This window comes from Ranitomeya imitator, chromosome 2 (genome assembly GCF_032444005.1).
Source record: "Ranitomeya imitator isolate aRanImi1 chromosome 2, aRanImi1.pri, whole genome shotgun sequence".
In the NCBI taxonomy this organism is placed as follows: domain Eukaryota; kingdom Metazoa; phylum Chordata; class Amphibia; order Anura; family Dendrobatidae; genus Ranitomeya; species Ranitomeya imitator.
Window position 1 is genome coordinate 566,947,985 of NC_091283.1, and position 24,669 is coordinate 566,972,653.

The 24,669-nt window shown below is 44.1% G+C and overlaps 1 protein-coding gene across 2 annotated transcripts in view; it reads right to left on the reverse strand.

Annotated features, from left to right (window-relative positions):
• The window catches only part of TNRC6C (trinucleotide repeat containing adaptor 6C), a 569,817-nt gene that overhangs the window by 297,484 nt on the left and 247,664 nt on the right, over window positions 1–24,669 (reverse strand). The gene's annotated exons all lie outside the window — the stretch shown is intronic.

The following is a 24,669-nucleotide window of genomic DNA, read 5'->3' on the forward strand; positions in this document are numbered from 1 at the left end:
TATCTAAAAAACTAATTAAAGCTGCCAAAAAGGAAACAGAAGCACATTGCTAAGGAGAGTAAAACTAATCCCAAACTGTTCTTCAACTATATCAATAGTAAAAGAATAAAAACTGAAAATGTAGGCCCCTTAAAAAATAGTGATGAAAGAATGGTTGTAGATGACGAGGAAAAAGCTAACATATTAAACACCTTCTTCTCCACGGTATTCACGGTGGAAAATGAAATGCTAGGTGTAATCCCAAGAAACAATGAAAACCCTATATTAAGGGTCACCAATCTAACCCAAGAAGAGGTGCGAAACCGGCTAAATAAGATTAAAATAGATAAATCTCCGGGTCCGGATGGCATACACCCACGAGTACTAAGAGAACTAAGTAATGTAATAGATAAACCGTTATTTCTTATTTTTAGGGACTCTATAGCGACGGGGTCTGTTCCGCAGGACTGGCGCATAGCAAATGTGGTGCCAATATTCAAAAAGGGCTCTAAAAGTGAACCTGGAAATTATAGGCCAGTAAGTCTAACCTCTATTGTTGGTAAAATATTTGAAGGGTTTCTGAAGGATGTTATTCTGGATTATCTCAATGAGAATAACTGTTTAACTCCATATCAGCATGGGTTTATGAGAAATCGCTCCTGTCAAACCAATCTAATCAGTTTTTATGAAGAGGTAAGCTATAGGCTGGACCACGGTGAGTCATTGGACGTGGTATATCTCGATTTTTCCAAAGCGTTTGATACCGTGCCGCACAAGAGGTTGGCACACAAAATGAGAATGCTTGGTCTGGGGGAAAATGTATGTAAATGGGTTAGTAACTGGCTTAGTGATAGAAAGCAGAGGGTGGTTATAAATGGAATAGTCTCTAACTGGGTCGCTGTGACCAGTGGGGTACCGCAGGGGTCGGTATTGGGACCTGTTCTCTTCATCATATTCATTAATGATCTGGTAGAAGGTTTACACAGTAAAATATCGATATTTGCAGATGATACAAAACTATGTAAAGCAGTTAATACAAGAGAAGATAGTATTCTGCTACAGATGGATCTGGATAAGTTGGAAACTTGGGCTGAAAGGTGGCAGATGAGGTTTAACAATGATAAATGTAAGGTTATACACATGGGAAGAAGGAATCAATATCACCATTACACACTGAACGGGAAACCACTGGGTAAATCTGACAGGGAGAAGGACTTGGGGATCCTAGTTAATGATAAACTTACCTGGAGCAGCCAGTGCCAGGCAGCAGCTGCCAAGGCAAACAGGATCATGGGGTGCATTAAAAGAGGTCTGGATACACATGATGAGAGCATTATACTGCCTCTGTACAAATCCCTAGTTAGACCGCACATGGAGTACTGTGTCCAGTTTTGGGCACCGGTGCTCAGGAAGGATATAATGGAACTAGAGAGAGTACAAAGGAGGGCAACAAAATTAATAAAGGGGATGGGAGAACTACAATACCCAGATAGATTAGCGAAATTAGGATTATTTAGTCTAGAAAAAAGACGACTGAGGGGCGATCTAATAACCATGTATAAGTATAAAAGGGGACAATACAAATATCTCGCTGAGGATCTGTTTATACCAAGGAAGGTGACGGGCACAAGGGGGCATTCTTTGCGTCTGGAGGAGAGAAGGTTTTTCCACCAACATAGAAGAGGATTCTTTACTGTTAGGGCAGTGAGAATCTGGAATTGCTTGCCTGAGGAGGTGGTGATGGCGAACTCAGTCGAGGGGTTCAAGAGAGGCCTGGATGTCTTCCTGGAGCAGAACAATATTGTATCATACAATTATTAGGTTCTGTAGAAGGACATAGATCTGGGGATTTATTATGATGGAATATAGGCTGAACTGGATGGACAAATGTCTTTTTTCGGCCTTACTAACTATGTTACTATGTTACTATGTTACTATGTAGTTGTGGTGGTAATATGGGCCCCATTCTAAGTTTTGCCTTGGAGTCATATGGTTACATGTCATACCCCTGCTGACAATAAATACACAACTGCTATAAAAAGGCAATCTGTCAGCAGGTTTTTATTATGTAATCTGAAGGTAGCACGAGGTAGGGGCTGAGACACTGATTTCAGCAATGTGTTACTTACTAGGCTGTGTTCTGTTATTTCAATGCAATGAGTGTTTTATCAGCAGGAAATTATCACTGCCAGGCCTGCTGCCCTCTCTTCTGGTCCAACTCCGCCTCCAGAACTGATTAGCAGCTACTGTCAATAGGCAATGCATACAGAAACCTGCTAATCAGAGGTGTGGTTGGGGTTAACTTTCTGAGCTCTGCTATATACTACATCTAAAAGCTCTGATTGTATCACAATTGCAGCACCTACTAAACTAAGTGATACATCGCTGGAATCAGGGTTTCTTTTCCTACAGCATGCTGCCCTCAGATGAGGTAGCAAATACCTGGTGACAGATTCCCTTTAGTGCAGTGACTTTAAGGGTATGTGCCCACGCTGCGGATTTTCCTGCGGGTTTTCACCAGCACTTTCCTATTGGTGCTGGTTGAAACCTGCTGCGGAATCCACACAAACAATTGAAATGCAACGGAAAATAATCCGCAGCGTTTCCGCGCGGCTTTTTCCGCAGCATGTGCACAGCGTTTTCTTTTTCCCATGGGTTTACATTGTACTGTAAACTTTGGGAAACTGCTGCGGATCCGCAGCAAAATCTGCAGCGTGTGCACACAGCCTAATAGACAATAATAGCAATATAACATTCCTATCTAGGTGATGCAGTAAAATAAGACTCCAATTCATAATTGTCATTTCGGATGTGTTTTCTCTTTTTTTGTGTGTGTGTTTTGCACTTCTTTTTATTGCACCCAATTCATTATTTTATTTGCACCTTTTTTTTATTTTAACCCCTTGAACCTCCAACTTGTTTTCGCCTTTATGACCAGGCCAAATTTTACAATTCTGACCACTGTCACTTTATGTGGTAATAACTTTGGAACGCTTCAATGGATCCCGCTGATTCTGAGAATTTTTTCAATTTTCAAACTTTTAATTTTTATGGCCTTAAACCAGAGAGTAATGTCACAAAAAATAGTTAATAAATAACATTTCCCACATGTCTACTATACATCAGCACAATTTTTGAAACATATTTTTGTTAGGAAGTTATAAGGGTATGTGCAGACGTCCGGATTTTTAGCATTTTTTTTGCGGAATTTCGCTATAAAAACGCTATAAATCCGCTAAAAAAACGCTAACAATATGCATCCTATCATTTAGAATTTATTCCGCATTTTTTGTGCAGATGTTAGCGTTTTTTTCCGCAAAAAAAACGCATACCGCAAAAAATCCGGACATGCTCTATCTTTTTGCGGATTTTTTTCGGATTTCCCATCAAAAAGGTCATTCTGGAAAATTCCGCAAAATTTCCGCAAAAAATCCGCGCAAAATCAGCACAAAAAACGCGCAAAATCCGCGAGAGAACCGTGAGAAATCCGCGGAAAAAAAAAACGCGGATTTCTGGCAGAATTCTCAGGATTTTGTCAGGAAAAAATCCTGACGTGTGCACATACCCTAAGGGTTAAACCTTGACCAGCGATTTCTCATTTTTAAAACAAAATTTACACAATTATTTTAGAGACCACCTCACATTCGAAGTGACTTTGAGGGGTCTATATAACAGAAAATACCCAAATTGACACTATTCTAAAAACTGCACCCCTCAAGGTGCTCAAAACCACATTCACAAAGTTTATTAACCTTTCAGGTGCTTCACAGGAATTAATGGAATGTGGTGGAAAAAAATGAACACATAACTTTTTTTAACAAAAATTATACTTTAACCCCTTCAAGTCGCGGCCCTTTTTCGTTTTTGCGTTTTCATTTTTCACTTCCCTCCTTCCCAGAGCCATAACTTTTTTATTTTTCCGTCAATTTGGCCATGTGAGGGCTTATTTTTTGCGGGACGAGTTGTACTTTTGAACGACACCATAGGTTTTACCATGTCTTTTACTAGAAAACGGGAAAAAAATTCCAAGTGCGGTGAAATTGCAAAAAAAGTGCAATCCCAAACTTGTTTTTTGTTTGGCTTTTTTGCTAGGTTCATTAACTGCTAAAACTAACCTGCCATTATGATTCTCTATGTCATTTCGAGTTCATAGACATCTAATATGTCTAGGTTATTTTTTATCTAAGTGGTGAAAAAAAATTCAAAACTTTGCTTAAAAAAAAAAGTACCATTTTCCGATACCCGAAGCATCTCCATTTTTTGTGATCTCGGGTCGGGTGAGGGCTTATTTTTTGCATGCCGAGCTGATGTTTTCAATGATCCCATTTGCAGATACGTTCTTTTGATCGCCCCTTATTGCGTTTTAATGCAATGTCGCGGCGACCAAAAAAACGTAATTCTGGCGTTTCGGATTTTTTTCTCGCTACGCTGTTTAGCGATGAGGTTAATGCTATTTTTTTATTGATAGATCGGGCAATTCTGAACGCGGCGATACCAAATACGTGTAGGTTTGTTTTTTTTTTAATTGTTTTATTTAGGATGGGGCGAAAGGGGGGTGATTTAAACTTTTATATTTTTTATATTTTTTTCATATTTTTAAAAACATTTTTTTTTACTTGTGCCATGCTTCAATAGCCTCCATGGGAGGCTAGAAGCTGGCATAGCCTGATCGGCTCTATCGCTGCTATGTAGCTGAAATGCAGGTGTGCTGTGAGCGCCGACCACAGGACGGCGCTCACAGCAGGCCGGCATCAGTAACCATAGAGGTCTCAAGGACCTCTATGGTTACCATCCTGATGCATCGCCGACCCCCGATCATGTGACGGGGTCGGCGATGACATCATTTCCGGAAGCGCCGGTTAAATGCCGCAGTCTGCGTCTGACAGCGGCATTTAACAGGTTAATAGCGGCTGGTGAATAGCGATTTCACCCGCCACTATTGCGTGCACATGTCAGCTGTACAAAACAGCTGACATGTCGCGACTTTGATGTGGGCTCAGCGCCGGAGCCCACATCAAAGGGGGTGACACGGCATGCGCTGTAATAGTACGGTGCATGTCGTGAAAGGGTAAATCCCCAATGTTTTTTATTTTTACAAAGGTAACAGGAGAAAATGGACCCCAAAAATTGTTCTGCAATATCTCCACAGATACCACATATGTGGGGGAAAACCAGTCGAAAGGGAAGGAGCACTGTTTGACTTTTTGAATGCAAAATTGTCTGGAATCGATAGTGTACGTCATGTCGCGTTCAGAGAGCCCCTGATGTGCCTAAACAGTGGAAAATCCCCACATTTTGCAAACTAGACCCCTCAAGGAACGTATATAGATGATTGGCGAGCACCTTGAACCTCAGTTGCTTCACGGAAGTTTAAAATGTAGAACCGTTAAAATAATACAATCACATTTTTACCACATCAATTTTATTTTAGCCCCAATGTTTTTATTTTCTCAAGGGTAAGGGTATGTGTACACGTCAGGATTTCTTGCAGAAATTTTCCTGACAAAAACCGGACATTTCTGCCAGAAATCCGCATGCGTTTTTACCGCGTTTTTCCCCAAATGCATAGAATAGCGGGAAAAACGCTGAAAATCCGCAAAATTAGGCTATGTGCACTGTTGTGAATTCTGTGGCCAAGCTCCCTCCTGTGGATGAGAGTGGTACTGCGGCTTCTGAGTTTCCTTCCTCAGGTGATGAGGTTAAGTCATTAGGTGCTGCTCTATTTAACTCCACCTGGTGCTTTGATCCTGGCCTCCAGTCAATGTTCTAGTATTGGTCTTGCTTCCTCCTGGATCGTTCCTGTGGCCTGTCTATCCTGCATAAGCTAAGTTTTTGCTTGTGTTATTTTTTGTTTGCTATTTTTCTGTCCAGCTTGCTATATTGGTTTTTCTTGCTTGCTGGAAGCTCTGAGACGCAGAGGGAGCACCTCCGTACCGTTAGTCGTGCGGAGGGTCTTTTTGCCCCTCTGCGTGGTTGTTTGTAGGTTTTTGTGTTGACCGCAAAGCTATCTTTCCTATCCTCGGTCTATTCAGTAAGTCGGGCCTCACTTTGCTAAATCTATTTCATCTCTGTGTTTGTGTTTTCATCTTACTCACAGTCATTACATGTGGGGGGCTGCCTTTTCCTTTGGGGAATTTCTCTGAGGCAAGGTAGGCTTATTTTTCTATCTTCAGGGCTAGTTAGTTTCTCAGGCTGTGCCGAGTTGCATAGGGAGCGTTAGGTGCAATCCACGGCTGCCTCTAGTGTGGTGTGTTAGGATTAGGGATTGCGGTCAGCAGAGTTCCCACGTCTCAGAGCTCGTCCTTTGTTTTTGGTATTTGTCAGGTCACTTTGTGTGCTCTGAACTTCAATGTCCATTGTGGTTCTGAATTACCTGTTCATAACAGTACTGGAGGCCCAAAGTACTAATGCTTCTCAATAGAGGGAAAAGAGAAGTTCTGAGACCATTTTTTTTTCTTTGCACTGTGTTCTGTCTTTCTTTTCCCCTTTACATCAGGGTGGTTCAGAACACAGGTGTGGACATGGACATTCAAGGTCTGTTCTCTTTGATGGATAATCTCGCTATAAATGTACAGAATATTCAAGATTTAGTGGTTCAGAATCCTATGTTAGAACCTAAAATTCCTATTCCTGAGTTATTTTCTGGAGATAGAGCTAAGTTTTTGAATTTTAACCCCTTCCCGACCTTTGACGCCACGTAGGCGTCATGAAAGTCGGTGCCATTCCGACCCATGACGCCTATGCGGCGTCATGGAAAGATCGCGTCCCTGCAGATCGGGTGAAAGGGTTAACTCCCATTTCACCCGATCTGCAGGGACAGGGGGAGTGGTAGTTTAGCCCAGGGGGGGTGGCTTCACCCCCTCGTGGCTACGATCGCTCTGATTGGCTGTTGAAAGTGAAACTGCCAATCAGAGCGATTTGTAATATTTCACCCATTATAACGGGTGAAATATTACAATCCAGCCATGGCCGATGCTGAAATATCATCGGCCATGGCTGGAAATACTAGTGTGCCCCCACCCCACCCCTCCGATCGCCCCCCCACCCCCCCGATCTGGCCGGTACACTGCTCCGGCTCCCCTCCGTCCAGTGCTCCGCTCCCCCCCGTGCTCGTGTCCGCTCCCCCCGTGCTCCAATCACCCCCCCGTGCTCCAATCACCCCCCCTGCACTCCGATCCACCCCCCCCGTGCTCCATTCCAGCCCCCCCGTGCTCCGTTCCACGCCCCCACGCCCCCCGCGCTCCGTTCCACCCCTCCCGCGCTCCGATTCCCCCCCCGTGCTCCGATCCCCCCCCCCGTGGTCCCCCCCCCACCCTATCATACTTACCGATCCAGCCGTGGTCCCGTCCGTCTTCTCCCGGGCGCCGCCATCTTCCAAAATGGCGGGCGCATGCGCAGTGCGCCCGCCGAATCTGCCGGCCGGCAGATTCGTTCCAAAGTGCATTTTGATCACTGAGATATAATCTATCTCAGTGATCAAAATAAAAAAAATAATAAATGACCCCCCCCCTTTGTCACCCCCATAGGTAGGGACAATAAAAAAATAAAGAAATTTTTTTTTTTCCACTAATGTTAGAATAGGGTTAGGGTTAGGGGTAGGGTTAGGGGTAGGGTTAGGGTTAGGGTTAGGGTTAGGGCTAGGGGTAGGGGTAGGGTTAGGGTTAGGGGTAGGGGTAGGGTTAGGGTTAGGGGTAGGGTTAGGGGTAGGGTTAGGGCTAGGGTTAGGGGTAGGGTTAGGGCTAGGGTTAGGGTTAGGAATGTGCACACGTATTCTGGTCCTCTGCGGATTTTTCCGCTGCGGATTTGATAAATCCGCAGTGCTAAACCGCTGCGGATTTATGGCGGATTTACCGCGTTTTTTTCTGCGCATTTCACTGCGGTTTTACAATTGCGATTTTCTATTGGAGCAGTTGTAAAACCGCTGCGGAATCCGCACAAAGAAGTGACATGCTGCGGAATGTAAACCGCTGCGTTTCCGTGCAGTTTTTCCGCAGCATGTGTACAGCGATTTTTGTTTCCCATAGGTTTACATTGAACTGTACACTCATGGGAAACTGCTGCGGATCCGCAGCGTGTGCACATACCTTTAGAATTAGGCTATGTGCACACGGTGCGGATTTGGCTGCGGATCCGCAGCAGTGTTCCATCAGGTTTACAGTACCATGTAAACATATGAAAAACCAAATCCGCTGTGCCCATGGTGCGGAAAATACCGCGCGGGAACGCTGCGTTGTATTTTCCGCAGCATGTCAATTCTTTGTGCGGATTCCGCAGCGTTTTACACTTGTTCCTCAATAGGAATCCGCAGGTGAAATCCGCACAAAAAACACTGGAAATCCGCGGAAAATCCGCAGGTAAAACACAGTGCCTTTTACCCGCCGATTTTTCAAAAATGGTGCGGAAATATCTCACACGAATCCGCAACGTGGGCACATAGCCTTAGGGTTAGGGTTGGAATTAGGGTTGTGGTTAGGGTTAGGGGTGTGTTGGGGTTAGTGTTGTGGTTAGGGGTGTGTTGGGGTTAGGGTTGTGATTAGGATTATGGCTACAGTTGGGATTAGGGTTAGGGGTGTGTTGGGGTTAGTGTTGTGATTAGGGTTATGGCTACAGTTGGGATTAGGGTTAGGGGTGTGTTGGGGTTAGTGTTGGAGTTAGAATTGAGGGGTTACCACTGTTTAGGCACATCAGGGGTCTCCAAACGCAACATGGCGCCACCATTGATTCCAGCCAATCTCGTATTCAAAAAGTCAAATGGTGCTCCCTCACTTCCGAGCCCTGACGTGTGCCCAAACAGTGGTTTACCCCCACATATGGGGTACCAGCATACTCAGGACAAACTGCGCAACAATTACTGGGGTCCAATTTCTCCTGTTACCCTTGTGAATCTAAAAAAATGCTTGCTAAAACATAATTTTTGAGGAAAGAAAAATGATTTTTTATTTTCACGGCTCTGCGTTGTAAACGTCTGTGAAGCACTTGGGGGTTCAAAGTGCTCACCACATATCTAGATAAGTTCCTTGGGGGGTCTAGTTTCTAAAATGGGGTCACTTGTGGGGGGTCTCTACTGTTTAGGCACACCAGGGGCTCTGCAAACGCAACGTGACACCCGCAGACCATTCCATCAAAGTCTGCATTTCAAAAGTCACTACTTCCCTTCTGAGCCCCGACGTGTGCCCAAACAGTGGTTTACCCCCACATATGGGGTATCAGCGTACTCAGGAGAAACTGGACAACAACTTTTGGGGTCCAATTTCTCCTGTAACCCTTGGGAAAATAAAAAATTCTGGGCTAAATAATTATTTTTGAGGAAAGAAAACGTATTTATTATTTTCACGGCTCTGCATTATAAACTTCTATGAAGCACTTGGGGGTTCAAAGTGCTCACCACACATCTAGATAAGTTCCTTTCAGGGTCTAGTTTCCAAAATGGGGTCACTTGTGGGGGGTTTCTACTGTTTAGGCACATCAGGGGCTCTGCAAACGCAACGTGACGCCCGCAGAGCATTCCATCAAAGTCTGCATTTCAAAACGTCACTACTTCAATTCCAAGCCCCGGCATGTGCCCAAACAGTAGTTTACCCCCACATATGGGGTATCACCGTACTCAGGAGAAACTGGACAACAACTTTTGGGGTCAAATTTCTCCTGTTACCCTTGGGAAAATTAAAAAATTCTGGGCTAAATAATTATTTTTGAGGAAAGAAAACATATTTATTATTTTCACGGCTCTGCATTATAAACTTCTATGAAGCACTTGGGGGTTCAAAGTGCTCACCACACATCTAGATAAGTTCCTTTGGGGGTCTAGTTTCCAAAATGGGGTCACTTGTGGGGGGTTTCTACTGTTAAGCCACATCAGGGGCTCTGCAAACGCAACGTGACGCCCACAGAGCATTCCATCAAAGTCTGCATTTCAAAACGTCACTACTTCACTTCCGAGCCCCGGCATGTGCCCAAACAGTGATTTACCCCCACATATGGGGTATCAGCGTACTCAGGAGAAACTGGACAACAACTTTTGAGGTCAAATTTCTCCTGTTACCCATGGGAAAATAAAAAATTGCAGGCTAAAAGATCATTTTTGAGAAAATAATTTTTTTTTTAATTTTCATGGCTCTGCGTTATAAACTTCTGTGAAGCACTTGGGGGTTCAAAGTCCTCACCACACATCTAGATTAGTTCCTTTGGGGGTCTAGTTTCCAAAATGGTGTCATTTCTGGGGGATCTCCAATGTTTAAGCACACAGGGGCTCTCCAAACGTGACATGGTGTCCGCTAATGATTGGAGCTAATTTTCCATTTAAAAAGCCAAATGGCGTGCCATCCCTTCCGAGCCCTGCCGTGCGCCCAAACAGTGGTTTACCCCCACATATGGGGTATCAGCGTACTCAGGACAAACTGGACAACAATATTTGGGGTCCAATTTCTCCCATTATCCTTGGCAAAATAGGAAATTCCAGGCTAAAAAATCATTTTTGAGGAAAGAAAAATTATTTTTTATTTTCATGGCTCTGCGTTATAAACTTCTGTGAAGCACCTGGGGGTTTAAAGTGCTCAATATGCATCTAGATAAGTTCCTTGGGGGGTCTAGTTTCCAAAATGGGGTCACTTGTGGGGGAGCTCCAATGTTTAGGCACACAGGGGGCTCTCCAAACGCGACATGGTGTCCGCTAACAATTGGAGCTAATTTTCCATTCAAAAAGTCAAATGGCGCGCCTTCCCTTCCGAGCCCTGCCGTGTGCCCAAACAGTGGTTTACCCCCACATATGAGGTATCGGCGTACTCGGGAGAAATTGCCCAACAAATTTTATGATCCATTTTATCCTACTGCCCATGTGAAAATGAAAAAATTGAGGCGAAAATAATTTTTTTGTGAAAAAAAAGTACTTTTTCATTTTTACAGATCAATTTGTGAAGCACCTGAGGGTTTAAAGTGCTCACTAGGCATCTAAATAAGTTCCTTGGGGGGTCTAGTTTCCAAAATGGGGTCACTTGTGGGGGAGCGCCAATGTTTAGGCACACAGGAGCTATCCAAACGCGACATGGTGTCCGCTAACGATGGAAATAATTTTTCATTCAAAAAGTCAAATGGCGCTCCTTCCCTTCCGAGCCTTACCATGTGCCCAAACAGTGGTTTACCCCCACATGTGAGGTATTGGTGTACTCAGGAGAAATTGCCCAACACATTTTAGGATCCATTTTATCCTGTTGCCCATGTGAAAATGAAAAAATTGAGGCTAAAAGAATTTTTTTGTGAAAAAAAAGTACTTTTTCATTTTTACGGATCAATTTGTGAAGCACCTGGGGGTTCAAAGTGCTCACTATGCATCTAGATAAGTTCCTTGGGGCGTCTAGTTTCCAAAATGGGGTCATTTGTGGGGGAGCTCCAATTTTTAGGCACACGGGGGCTCTCCAAACGTGACATGGTGTCCGCTAAAGAGTGGAGCCAATTTTTGATTCAAAAAGTCAAATGGCGCTCCTTCCCTTCCAAGCCCTGCCGTGCGCCCAAACAGTGGTTTACCCCCACATATGAGGTATCAGCGTACTCAGGACAAATTGGACAACAACTTTCGTGGTTCAGTTTCTCCTTTTACCATTGGGAAAATAAAAAAATTGTTGCTAAAAGATAATTTTTGTGACTAAAAAGTTAAATGTTCATTTTTTCCTTCCATGTTGCTTCTGCTGCTGTGAAGCACCTGAAGGGTTAATAAACTTCTTGAATGTGGTTTTGAGTACCTTGAGGGGTGCAGTTTTTAGAATGGTGTCACTTTTGGGTATTTTCAGCCATATAGACCCCTCAAACTGACTTCAAATGTGAGGTGGTACCTAAAAAAAATGGTTTTGTAAATTTCGTTGTAAAAATGACAAATCGCTGGTCAAATTTTAACCCTTATAACTTCCTAACAAAAAAAAAATTTGTTTCCAAAATTGTGCTGATGTAAAGTAAACATGTGGGAAATGTTATTTATTAACTATTTTGTGTCACATATCTCTCTGGTTTAACAGAATAAAAATTCAAAATGTGAAAATTGCGAAATTTTCAAAATTTTCGCCAAATTTCCGTGTTTATCACAAATAAATGCAGAATTTATTGACCTAAATTTACCACTAACATGAAGCCCAATATGTCACGAAAAAACAATCTCAGAACCGCTAGGATCCGTTGAAGCGTTCCTGAGTTATTACCTCATAAAGGGACACTGGTCAGAATTGCAAAAAACGGCAAGGTCTTTAAGGTCAAAATAGGCTGGGTCTTGAAGGGGTTAAAAATAATTGTAAACTATTTCTGGCTTTGAAACCCCGCTCCTTTGGTGACCCAGAGAACAAGTTAAGATCATTATTTCTTTATTACGTGGCGACCCTCAAGACTGGGCATTTTCCCTTGCGCCAGGAGATCCTGCATTATGTAATATTGATGCGTTTTTTCTGGCGCTCGGATTGCTGTACGACGAACCTAATTCAGTGGATCAGGCAGAGAAAAATTTGCTGGCTCTGTGTCAGGGTCAGGATGAGATAGAGATTTATTGTCAGAAGTTTAGAAAGTGGTCCATGCTCACTCAATGGAATGAATGTGCGCTGGCAGCTATTTTCAGAAAGGGTCTCTCTGAAGCCCTTAAGGATGTCATGGTGGGATTTCCTATGCCTGCTGGTCTTAATGAGTCTATGTCTTTGGTCATTCAGATCGGTCGACGCTTGCGCGAGCGTAAATCTGTGCACCATTTGGCGGTATTATCTGAGCATGAACCTGAGCCTATGCAGTGCGATAGGACTTTGACCAGAGCTGAAAGGCAGGAACACAGACGTCAGAATGGGCTGTGTTTCTACCGTGGTGATTCCACTTATGCTATCTCCGATTGTCCTAAGCGCACTAAGCGGTTCGCTAGGTCTGCCACCATTGGTACGGTACAGTCGAAATTTCTTTTGTCCGTTACTTTGATCTGCTCTTTGTCTTCCTATTCTGTCATGACATTTGTGGATTCAGGCGCTGCCCTGAATTTGATGGACTCGGAGTTTGCTAGGCGCTGTGGGTTTGTCTTGGAGCCCTTGCAGTGTCCTATTCCATTGAGAGGAATTGATGCTACGCCTTTGGCTAAGAATAAGCCTCAGTATTGGACCCAGCTGACCATGTGCATGGCTCCTGCGCACCAGGAGGATATTCGCTTTCTGGTGTTGCATAATCTGCATGATGTGGTCGTGTTGGGGTTGCCATGGCTACAAGTCCATAACCCAGTATTAGATTGGAAATCAATGTCTGTGTCCAGCTGGGGTTGTCAGGGGGTACATGGTGATGTTCCATTTCTGTCTATCTCATCATCCACCCCTTCTGAGGTCCCAGAGTTCTTGTCTGATTACCGGGATGTATTCGATGAGCCCAAGTCCAATGCCCTACCTCTGCATAGGGATTGTGATTGTGCTATCGATTTGATTCCTGGTAGTAAGTTTCCTAAGGGTCGACTGTTTAATTTATCTGTACCTGAGCACGCCGCTATGCGGAGTTACGTGAAGGAGTCTTTGGAGAAGGGTCATATTCGCCCGTCATCGTCGCCATTGGGAGCGGGGTTCTTTTGTGTGGCCAAGAAGGATGGTTCACTGAGACCTTGTATTGATTACCGCCTTCTAAATAAAATTACGGTCAAATTTCAGTACCCCTTGCCGCTGCTATCTGATTTGTTTGCTCGGATTAAGGGGGCTAGTTGGTTCACCAAGATAGATCTTCGTGGTGCGTATAATCTTGTGCGTATTAAACGGGGCGATGAATGGAAAACAGCATTTAATACGCCCGAAGGCCATTTTGAGTACCTGGTTATGCCAATCGGACTTTCTAATGCTCCATCAGTGTTTCAGTCCTTTATGCATGACATCTTCCGAGAGTACCTGGATAAATTCCTGATTGTATACTTGGATGATATTTTGGTCTTCTCGGATGATTGGGAGTCTCATGTGAAGCAGGTCAGAATGGTGTTCCAGGTCCTGCGTGCTAATTCTTTGTTTGTGAAGGGGTCAAAGTGTCTCTTTGGTGTTCAGAAGATTTCATTTTTGGGGTTCATTTTTTCTCCTTCTACTATCGAGATGGACCCTGTTAAAGTTCAGGCTATTTATGATTGGACTCAGCCAACATCTCTGAAGAGTCTGCAGAAGTTCCTGGGCTTTGCTAATTTTTATCGTCGCTTCATCGCTAATTTTTCTAGCATTGCTAAACCGTTGACTGATTTAACCAAGAAGGGTGCTGATGTGGTCAATTGGTCTTTTGCTGCTGTGGAAGCTTTTCAGGAGTTGAAGCATCGTTTTTCTTCTGCCCCTGTGTTGTGCCAACCAGATGTTTCGCTTCCGTTCCAGGTCGAGGTTGATGCTTCCGAGATTGGAGCAGGGGCTGTTTTGTCGCAGAGAAGTTCTGATTGCTCGGTGATGAAACCATGCGCCTTCTTTTCCAGGAAATTTTCGCCTGCTGAGCGAAATTATGATGTTGGCAATCGAGAGTTGCTAGCCATGAAATGGGCATTCGAGGAGTGGCGTCATTGGCTTGAAGGAGCTAAGCATCGCGTGGTGGTCTTGACTGATCACAAAAACTTGACTTATCTCGAGTCTGCCAAACGGTTGAATCCTAGACAGGCTCGTTGGTCGCTGTTTTTCTCCCTTTTTGACTTTGTGGTTTTGTACCTTCCGGGCTCTAAAAATGTGAAGGCGGATGCCCTGTCTAGGAGTTTTGTGCCCGATTCTCCGGGTTTGCCTGAGCCGGCGGGTATTCTCAAAGAGGGGGTAATTTTGTCAACCATATCCCCTGATTTGCGGCGGGTGCTGCAAAAATTTCAGGCTAATAAACCTGACCGTTGCCCAGCGGAGAAACTGTTTGTCCCTGATAGGTGGACGAATAAAGTTATCTCTGAGGTTCATTGTTCGGTGTTGGCTGGTCATCCTGGAATCTTTGGTACCAGAGATTTGGTGGCTAGATCCTTTTGGTGGCCGTCTCTGTCGCGGGATGTGCGTTCTTTTGTGCAGTCCTGTGGGATTTGTGCTCAGGCTAAGCCCTGCTGTTCTCGTGCCAGTGGGTTGCTTTTGCCCTTGCCGGTCCCGAAGAAGCCTTGGACACATATCTCTATGGATTTTATTTCGGATCTCCCCATCTCTCAAAGAATGTCGGTCATTTGGGTGGTTTGTGATCGCTTCTCTAAGATGGTCCATTTGGTGCCCTGGTCTAAATTGCCTTCCTCCTCTGATTTGGTGCCATTGTTTTTCCAGCATGTGGTTCGTTTACATGGCATTCCAGAGAACATCGTTTCTGACAGAGGTTCCCAGTTTGTTTTGAGGTTTTGGCGAGCCTTTTGTGCTAGGATGGGCATTGATTTGTCTTTTTCCTCGGCTTTCCATCCTCAGACAAATGGCCAGACTGAACGAACCAATCAGACCTTGGAAACATATCTGAGATGTTTTGTTTCTGCTGATCAGGATGATTGGGTGTCCTTTTTGCCTTTGGCTGAGTTCGCCCTTAATAATCGGAACAGCTCGGCTACTTTGGTTTCGCCGTTTTTCTGCAATTCTGGGTTCCACCGTCGTTTCTCTTCAGGGCAGGTTGAGTCTTCGGACTGTCCTGGTGTGGATACTGTGGTGGATAGGTTGCAGCAGATTTGGACTCATGTAGTGGACAATCTGACTTTGTCCCAGGAGAAGGCTCAACGTTTTGCTAACCGCAGGCGCTGTGTGGGTCTCCGACTTTGTGTTGGGGATTTGGTTTGGTTGTCATCTCGTTATATTCCTATGAAGGTTTCCTCTCCTAAATTTAAGCCTCGTTTCATTGGTCCATATAGGATTTCTGAGGTTCTTAATTCTGTGTCTTTTCGTTTGACTCTTCCAGCTTCTTTTTCCATCCATAACGTTGTTGCGGAGATACGTGGCACCTGTGGTTCCATCTATTGATCCTCCTGCTCCGGTTTTGGTTGAAGGGGAATTGGAGTATATAGTGGAGAAGATTTTGGATTCTCGTGTTTCGAGACGGAAACTCCAGTATCTGGTTAAGTGGAAAGGTTATGGTCAGGAAGATAATTCCTGGGTCTTTGCCTCTGATGTCCATGCTGACGATCTGGTTCGTGCCTTTCATGTGGCTCATCCTGGTTGGCCTGGGGGCTCTGGTGAGGGTTCGGTGACCCCTCCTCAAGGGGGGGGTACTGTTGTGAATTCTGTGGCCAAGCTCCCTCCTGTGGATGAGAGTGGTACTGCGACTTCTGAGTTTCCTTCCTCAGGTGATGAGGTTAAGTCGTTAGGTGCTGCTCTATTTAACTCCACCTAGTGCTTTGATCCTGGCCTCCAGTCAATGTTCTAGTATTGGTCTTGCTTCCTCCTGGATCGTTCCTGTGGCCTGTCTATCCTGCATAAGCTAAGTTTTTGCTTGTGTTATTTTTTGTTTGCTATTTTTCTGTCCAGCTTGCTATATTGGTTTTTCTTGCTTGCTGGAAGCTCTGAGACGCAGAGGGAGCACCTCCGTACCGTTAGTCGGTGCGGAGGGTCTTTTTGCCCCTCTGCGTGGTTGTTTGTAGGTTTTTGTGTTGACCGCAAAGCTATCTTTCCTATCCTCGGTCTATTCAGTAAGTCGGGCCTCACTTTGCTAAATCTATTTCATCTCTGTGTTTGTGTTTTCATCTTACTCACAGTCATTACATGTGGGGGGCTGCCTTTTCCTTTGGGGAATTTCTCTGAGGCAAGGTAGGCTTATTTTTCTATCTTCAGGGCTAGTTAGTTTCTCAGGCTGTGCCGAGTTGCATAGGGAGCGTTAGGCGCAATCCACGGCTGCCTCTAGTGTGGTGTGTTAGGATTAGGGACTGCGGTCAGCAGAGTTCCCACGTCTCAGAGCTCGTCCTTTGTTTTTGGTATTTGTCAGGTCACTTTGTGTGCTCTGAACTTCAATGTCCATTGTGGTTCTGAATTACCTGTTCATAACAGTGCACACGTAGGTTCGGGTCCCTGCGGATTTGATAAATCTGCAGGGCAAAACCGCTGCGGTTATCCCTGCAGATTTATCACGGTTTGTCTTGCGGTTTCCGCTGCGAGTTTTACTCCTGCACTGGTTTTACTATTGATGCTGCATATGCAGCATCGAATGACAGATAGACAGGGATGTCAGGGACCCATCAGTTTTAATGAGACCACCTTGACGATGGTTGATGGGCTCACACTATTTGATCAAATTCTGTGCAAAGCGTCTCTCAAATATTTTCCTAATGTTCCAAAGCCATTTTGCTATTCATATTTCATGTATTCCATATTAGACATGCTTTGGCACGATAGAGTGCAACCTTTTTTTGTATTTTTTGCATATGCAGCATCAATAGTAATGTTAAAAAAAAAAAAAATGGTTATACTCACCCTCTGACGTCCCGATCTCCTCGGTGCTGCAGGCGGCGGTCCGGTTCCAAAGATGCTGTGCGAGAAGGACCTTCGTGACGTCACGGTCATGTGACCGCGACGTCAGCGCAGGTCCTGCTCGCATAGCAAACCTGAGACCGGACGGCCGCGTGCAGCGCTGAGAGGTGAGTATATCATTATTTCCCAAAAATAGTGTTCCGTAGCTCCTCCATAGGCAGGGTGTTTCAGCGTTTTTTGCGCATGGCATCCTCCGTATGTAATCCGTATGTCATCCGTACTGCGTGTTTTTATCGCAGGCTTGCAAAACCGACATACGGCTATACAAGGGATCCATGTGTTAAAAAAAACCAAACATATATACTGTCTATATATATATATATATATATATATATATGTCAGTAGACACATATATGTATATATATTAATATTTCATCCAGCGAGATATAGCAGAAAGCCGGTAATTCAATTACCGGCTTTTGCTTTCTCCTTCCTAAACCCGACATGATTTGAGACATGGTTTACATACAGTAAACCATCTCATATCCCCCTTTTTTTTGCATATTCCACACTACTAATGTTAGTAGTGTGTATGTGCAAAATTTGGCCGTTCTAGCTAGTAAATTAAAGGGTTAAATGGCGGAAAAAATTGGCGTGGGCTCCCGCACAATTTTCTCCGCCAGAGTGGTAAAGCCAGTGACTGAGGGCAGATATTAATAGCCTGGAGAGGGTCCACGGTTATTGCCCCCCCCCCCCGGCTAAAAACATCTGCCCCCAGCCACCCCAGAAAAGGCACATCTGGAAGATGCGCCTATTCTGGCACTTGGCCACTCTCTTCCCATTCCCGTGTAGCGGTGGGATATGGGGTAATGAAGGGTTAATGCCACCTTGCTATTGTAAGGTGACATTAAGCCAAATTAATAATGGAGAGGCGTCAATTATGACACCTATCCATTATTAATCCAATACTAGCAAAGGGTTAAAAAAACACACACACATTATTAAAAATTAATTTAATGAAAAAAACACAAAGGTTGTTGTATTAATTTATTCTACTCTCAATCCACTCACTGAAGACCCTCGATCTGTAAATCAAAAAAAAAAAAAAAAACAAGAATATACATACCTTCCGAGGATCTGTAAGGTCCAACGATGTAAATCCATCTGAAGGGGTTAAAATATTTTGCACGCAGGAGTTCTGTTAATGCAGCGCTACTCCTGCCTGCAAAACCCCAGCGAATGAAGGTAAAGTAGGTCAATGACCTATATTTAGCTTCATTTGCGGTGAGGCGCCCTCTGCTGGTTGTTCCTAGTTCGTGGGAACTTTCCTAGAAAGCTCCCTGGCTCGAGATCAAAAGAGGGCGCCCTCTGCTGGTTGTCCTCATATGAACTCGAGCCAGGGAGCTTTCTAGGAAAGATCCCACGATCTAGGAACAGCCAGCAGAGGGCGCTTCACCGCAAATGCAGGTAAATATAGGTCATTGACCTACTTTACCTACTGTACATTCTCCGGGGTTTTGCAGCCACGAGCATCAATGCATTAGCACAGCTCGTGGCTGCAAAATATTTTAACCCCTTCAGATGGATTTACATCGTTGGACTTTACAGATCTACGGAAGGTAAGGATATTCTTGGTTTATTATGTTTTTTTGTTACAGAACGAGGGTCTTCAGTGATTGGATTGGGCGTTCAATAAAATATTACAACAACCTTTGTTTTTATTTCAATAAAATAATTTTTAATAATGTGTTTGTGTTTTTTTAACCCTTTACTAGTATTGGATTAATAATGGATAGGTGTCATAATTGACGCCTCTCCGTTATTAATTTGGCTTAATGTCACCTTACAATAGCAAGGTGGCATTAACCCTTCATTACCCCATATCCCACCGCTACACGGGAATGGGAAGAGAGTGGCCAAGTGCCAGAATAGGCGCATCTTCCAGATGTGCCTTTTCTGGGGTGGCTGGGGGCAGGTGTTTTTAGCCAGAGGGGGGCCAATAACCGTGGACCCTCTCCAGGCTATTAATATCTGCCCTCAGTCACTGGCTTTACTACTCTGGCGGAGAAAATTGTGCGGGAGCCCACGCCAATTTTTTCCGCCATTTAACCCTTTCATTTAGTAGATAGAACGGCCAAATTTTGCATATACACACTACTGACATTAGTAGTGTGGAATATGCAAAAAAAAGGGGGAGAAGACATGGTTTACTGTATGTAACCATGTCTCAAATCATGTCGGGTTTAGGAAGGAGAAAGCAAAAGCCGGTAATTGAATTACCGGCTTTAAAGCTATCTCGCGCTGGAAGAAATATTAATATAATATATATATGTGTCTCACTGATATACAGTGGGGCAAAAAAGTATTTAGTCAGTCAGCAATAGTGAAAGTTCCACCACTTAAAAAGATGAGAGGCGTCTGTAATTTACATCATAGGTAGACCTCAACTATGGGAGACAAACTGAGAAAAAAAAATCCAGAAAATCACATTGTCTGTTTTTTTATCATTTTATTTGCATATTATGGTGGAAAATAAGTATTTGGTCAGAAACAAACAATCAAGATTTCTGGCTCTCACAGACCTGTAACTTCTTCTTTAAGAGTCTCCTCTTTCCTCCACTCATTACCTGTAGTAATGGCACCTGTTTAAACTTGTTATCAGTATAAAAAGACACCTGTGCACACCCTCAAACAGTCTGACTCCAAACTCCACTATGGTGAAGACCAAAGAGCTGTCAAAGGACACCAGAAACAAAATTGTAGCCCTGCACCAGGCTGGGAAGACTGAATCTGCAATAGCCAACCAGCTTGGAGTGAAGAAATCAACAGTGGGAGCAATAATTAGAAAATGGAAGACATACAAGACCACTGATAATCTCCCTCGATCTGGTGCTCCACGCAAAATCCCACCCCGTGGGGTCAGAATGATCACAAGAATGGTGAGCAAAAATCCCAGAACCACGCGGGGGGACCTAGTGAATGAACTGCAGAGAGCTGGGACCAATGTAACAAGGCCTACCATAAGTAACACACTACGCCACCATGGACTCAGATCCTGCAGTGCCAGACGTGTCCCACTGCTTAAGCCAGTACATGTCCGGGCCCGTCTGAAGTTTGCTAGAGAGCATTTGGATGATCCAGAGGAGTTTTGGGAGAATGTCCTATGGTCTGATGAAACCAAACTGGAACTGTTTGGTAGAAACACAACTTGTCGTGTTTGGAGGAAAAAGAATACTGAGTTGCATCCATCAAACACCATACCTACTGTAAAGCATGGTGGTGGAAACATCATGCTTTGGGGCTGTTTCTCTGCAAAGGGGCCAGGACGACTGATCCGGGTACATGAAAGAATGAATGGGGCCATGTATCGTGAGATTTTGAGTGCAAACCTCCTTCCATCAGCAAGGGCATTGAAGATGAAATGTGGCTGGGTCTTTCAACATGACAATGATCCAAAGCACACCGCCAGGGCAACGAAGGAATGGCTTCGTAAGAAGCATTTCAAGGTCCTGGAGTGGCCTAGCCAGTCTCCAGATCTCAACCCTATAGAAAACCTTTGGAGGGAGTTGAAAGTCCGTGTTGCCAAGCGAAAAGCCAAAAACATCACTGCTCTAGAGGAGATCTGCATGGAGGAATGGGCCAACATACCAACAACAGTGTGTGGCAACCTTGTGAAGACTTACAGAAAACGTTTGACCTCTGTCATTGCCAACAAAGGATATATTACAAAGTATTGAGATGAAATTTTGTTTCTGACCAAATACTTATTTTCCACCATAATATGCAAATAAAATGATAAAAAAAACAGACAATGTGATTTTCTGGATTTTTTTTTCTCAGTTTGCCTCCCATAGTTGAGGTCTACCTATTATGTAAATTACAGACGCCTCTCATCTTTTTAAGTGGTGGAACTTTCACTATTGCTGACTGACTAAATACTTTTTTGCCCCACTGTATATATATATATATATATATATATATCTATTCTGTGTGTACACATTTATTCTACCTATTCTACTATAAGCTGTCAGTGTGATTTTACTGTACACCGCAATGAATTACCGGCTTTTCTCGCTAACACCGCTGCGTATTTCTCGCAAGTCACACTGCTGGTCCGTGTGTGATCCGTATTTTTGGGGCTTCCATAGACTTTCATTGATGTTTAATTTGCGCAATACGGTGACAAACGCAGCATGCTGCGATTTTCTACGGCCGTAGAAAGCCGTATAAGGCCATGTTCACACAGTGCGTTTTTTACCGCGGAGCCGCGGCGGTTTTGCCGCTGCGGTTCCGCAGCTGTTTTCCATGCAGGGTACAGTACACTGTACCCTATGGAAAACAGGACACACTGTGCACATGGTCCGGAAATTGTAAAAAAAAAGCCGCGCTGAATAGCTCCCGGAAAAAAGAAGGAGCATGTCAATTCTTCTTCCTGAACCGCAGCGGTTCTGCACCCATAGACCTCCATTGTGAGGTCAAAATCGCAGTAAAACCCGCAGATCAAAAATATATCTGCGGGTTTTACTGCGATTTGATGTGCAGAACCGCTGCAGCAGGAAGTGCGGGGGAGCGGGCGGAAGTGCGTGGGCGGAGTGTGGCTGCCCCCCCGTGCTCCGATCCCGCCCCCCCGTGCTCCGATGCCCCCCCCCGTGCTCCGATGCCCCCCCCCAGTGCTCCGATGCCCCACCCGTGCCCTAATCTCCCCCCCTTATACTTACCCGGCGTCCCGGTGTCCGTCCGGCCGTCTTCTCCCTGGGCGCCGCCATCTTGCAAAATGGCGGGTGCATGCGCAGTGCGCCCGCCGAATCTGCCGGCCGGCAGATTCGCTCCAAAGTGCATTTTGATCACTGAGATATAACCTATCTCAGTGATCAAAATAAAAAAATAGTAAATGACACCCCCCCCACTTTGTCACCCCCATTGGTAGGGACAATAAAAAAATTAAGAATTTTTTTTTTTTTTTTTCACTAAGGTTAGAATAGGGTTAGGGTTAGGGGTAGGGTTAGGGGTAGGGTTAGGGGTAGGGTTAGGGGTAGGGTTAGGGGTAGGGTTAGGGTATTTTCAGCCATTTTAGCCCTAAAAAGCTTCCTAGGAAACACACAGTAAAAAAAGGATAAAAAAACGCATCAAAAAACGCATCAAAAAACGCATCAAAAAAGGACAAAAAAAGGACCTGCGTTTTCTGCCAAGAGCTGCAGTTTTTTAAAAAAACTGTCCTGAAAAAAAAAGGATGGAAATCCTGAACGTGTGAACATACCCTAATACTGATCAGGAAAATACGGCAGATAGGAGCAGGGGCATAGAGAATAATTGTGCCGTATTTTATGCGAGTTTTACGGACGTAGTTTCTGCGCTCTTACGTCCGTAAAACTCGCAAGTGTGAAGCCGGCCTAATACAAATATGGTTCCCAGGGCCTGGCGGAGAGTCTCCTCTCTTCCACCCCGGGTAGCAACCGCACATTATCCGCTTACTTCCCGCATGGTGGGCACAGCCCCATGCGGGAAGTAAGCGGATCAATGCATTTCTATGTGTGCAGAATCGCTGCGATTCTGCACAAAGAAGTGACATGCTGCGGATTGTAAACCGCTGCGTTTCTGCGCGGTTTTTCCCGCAGCATGTGCACAGCGGTTTGCGGTTTCCCATTGGTTTACTGTAAACGCAATGGAAACTGCTGCGGACCCGCAGCATCAATATCGCTCCGGTTCCGCGGTAAAAACTGCAACGAGTGCACATAGCCTAAATGAACATGCTGCTTTTTTTTTTTAACCGCGATGCGTTTTTTTCACGGAAAAAAACGCATCATGTGCACAAAACATGCAGAATGCATTCTAACTGATAGGATGCATAATGTATGCGTTTTTAATGAGTTTTTATAGCGTTTTTACCGCGAAAAAACGAAAAAAACGCAAAAAAACATGGCGCAACTTGGGAGGGACGAAGCGCTATTGGCATCCTGGAGCATAGATTTTCATAGAATAGTTTGTAGACTTCATATACTGAGCCCCTAAGTACTGGAAGAGCAGAATATCCCCTCAGGTGACCTCATTTTGTAAATTATATCCCTTTGAGAATTTATCTATAAGTGATGATTTTGACTTCATGGATGGTTTCCAGAAACAAGCAAGTGGCTGTGTGAAAATTGCAAATCTGATATTGTAGTGCCCATACATTGTAGTGCCCAACACGTTGTAGTGCCCAGTATGTTATGACTTGCTCGTGCCTCTGGAGACATGCACCCATAAATTAAGCAGGCTCTCATCGCTAAAAAAATGCCATACATGTTGAAACTAATTGTGGTTTAGACACACTGTGGGGCTTAGAAGGGAGGGGACATTTGGATTTGGGAGTGCAGAATTAGCTGAATTTCTTTTGGGGCATGCAGCCATAGTGCTTTTCCAGAAGCTTTGTACTACCTGTAAAGTTGACCCCATCTATATTTCCGTTAACAGATGTCGGACCTGAGTGGAGAGTTTTTTGTATGTTTTGAGTTGAAGCTTTTATTGGGAACATTTTACATAACGTTTAAGATCACATTTATAATATGCTCCAAGCTGAGCAGGGTTTCCATCTAAATCTCTGAATGACGTGAGTCAGATATGTCAGATAATAGGTCAGACGGCATACACAGTGCCGCTATCTTCCTCAGTATAGGGAATATTCTGCTGGGAATTCTGTCTGAAACACATATTTCAGAGATTTACATGGAAACCCCGATGTAAGTGCTCAGTGTAGAGCACAGGATAAATGTGCGCTGAGCCTTACTGCAATCTTTGGGAGGCAGAATGAACAAATCAGCAACAGGTCAAGAACTGGTTTTATGTAACTTTCATGCAGTTCCTTGTGCAGTATAAGTGTTAGGCAACTTTATTCTCCTAAGTTGGTGCTATTACAGTGAAACCAGATTTATATTAGGTTTTTATGTTTGGCTGCTGTCACACACTAAAAAACACTTTTTTGCAAAACCTAGTTTGTGCATCTCCATTATTTGAAAGCTATAAATTTTCCATATTTCTGCCGAGAGAGTCATGTGAGGGTTTGTTTTTTGTGGGGCGAGTTGACATTTTTATTGGTACCCGGAAGAATGAACAAAAACTGGCAATTCAGGAATTGTTTTTGCATGCCGTTCCGTGTGTGGTAAAATTGATCAGGCAGCTTTAATCTTTGGGTCAGTACAATTACTGTGGTACAACATTTATATTTTTTCATGTTTTGGTGCTTCTGCACAATAAAAACCATTTTATAGAAAAAATAATTATTTTTGCATTGCTTTATTCTGAGAGCTTTAATTTTATTATTTTTTAACTGATGGAGCTGTATGGTGGCTTGTTTTATTGCGGG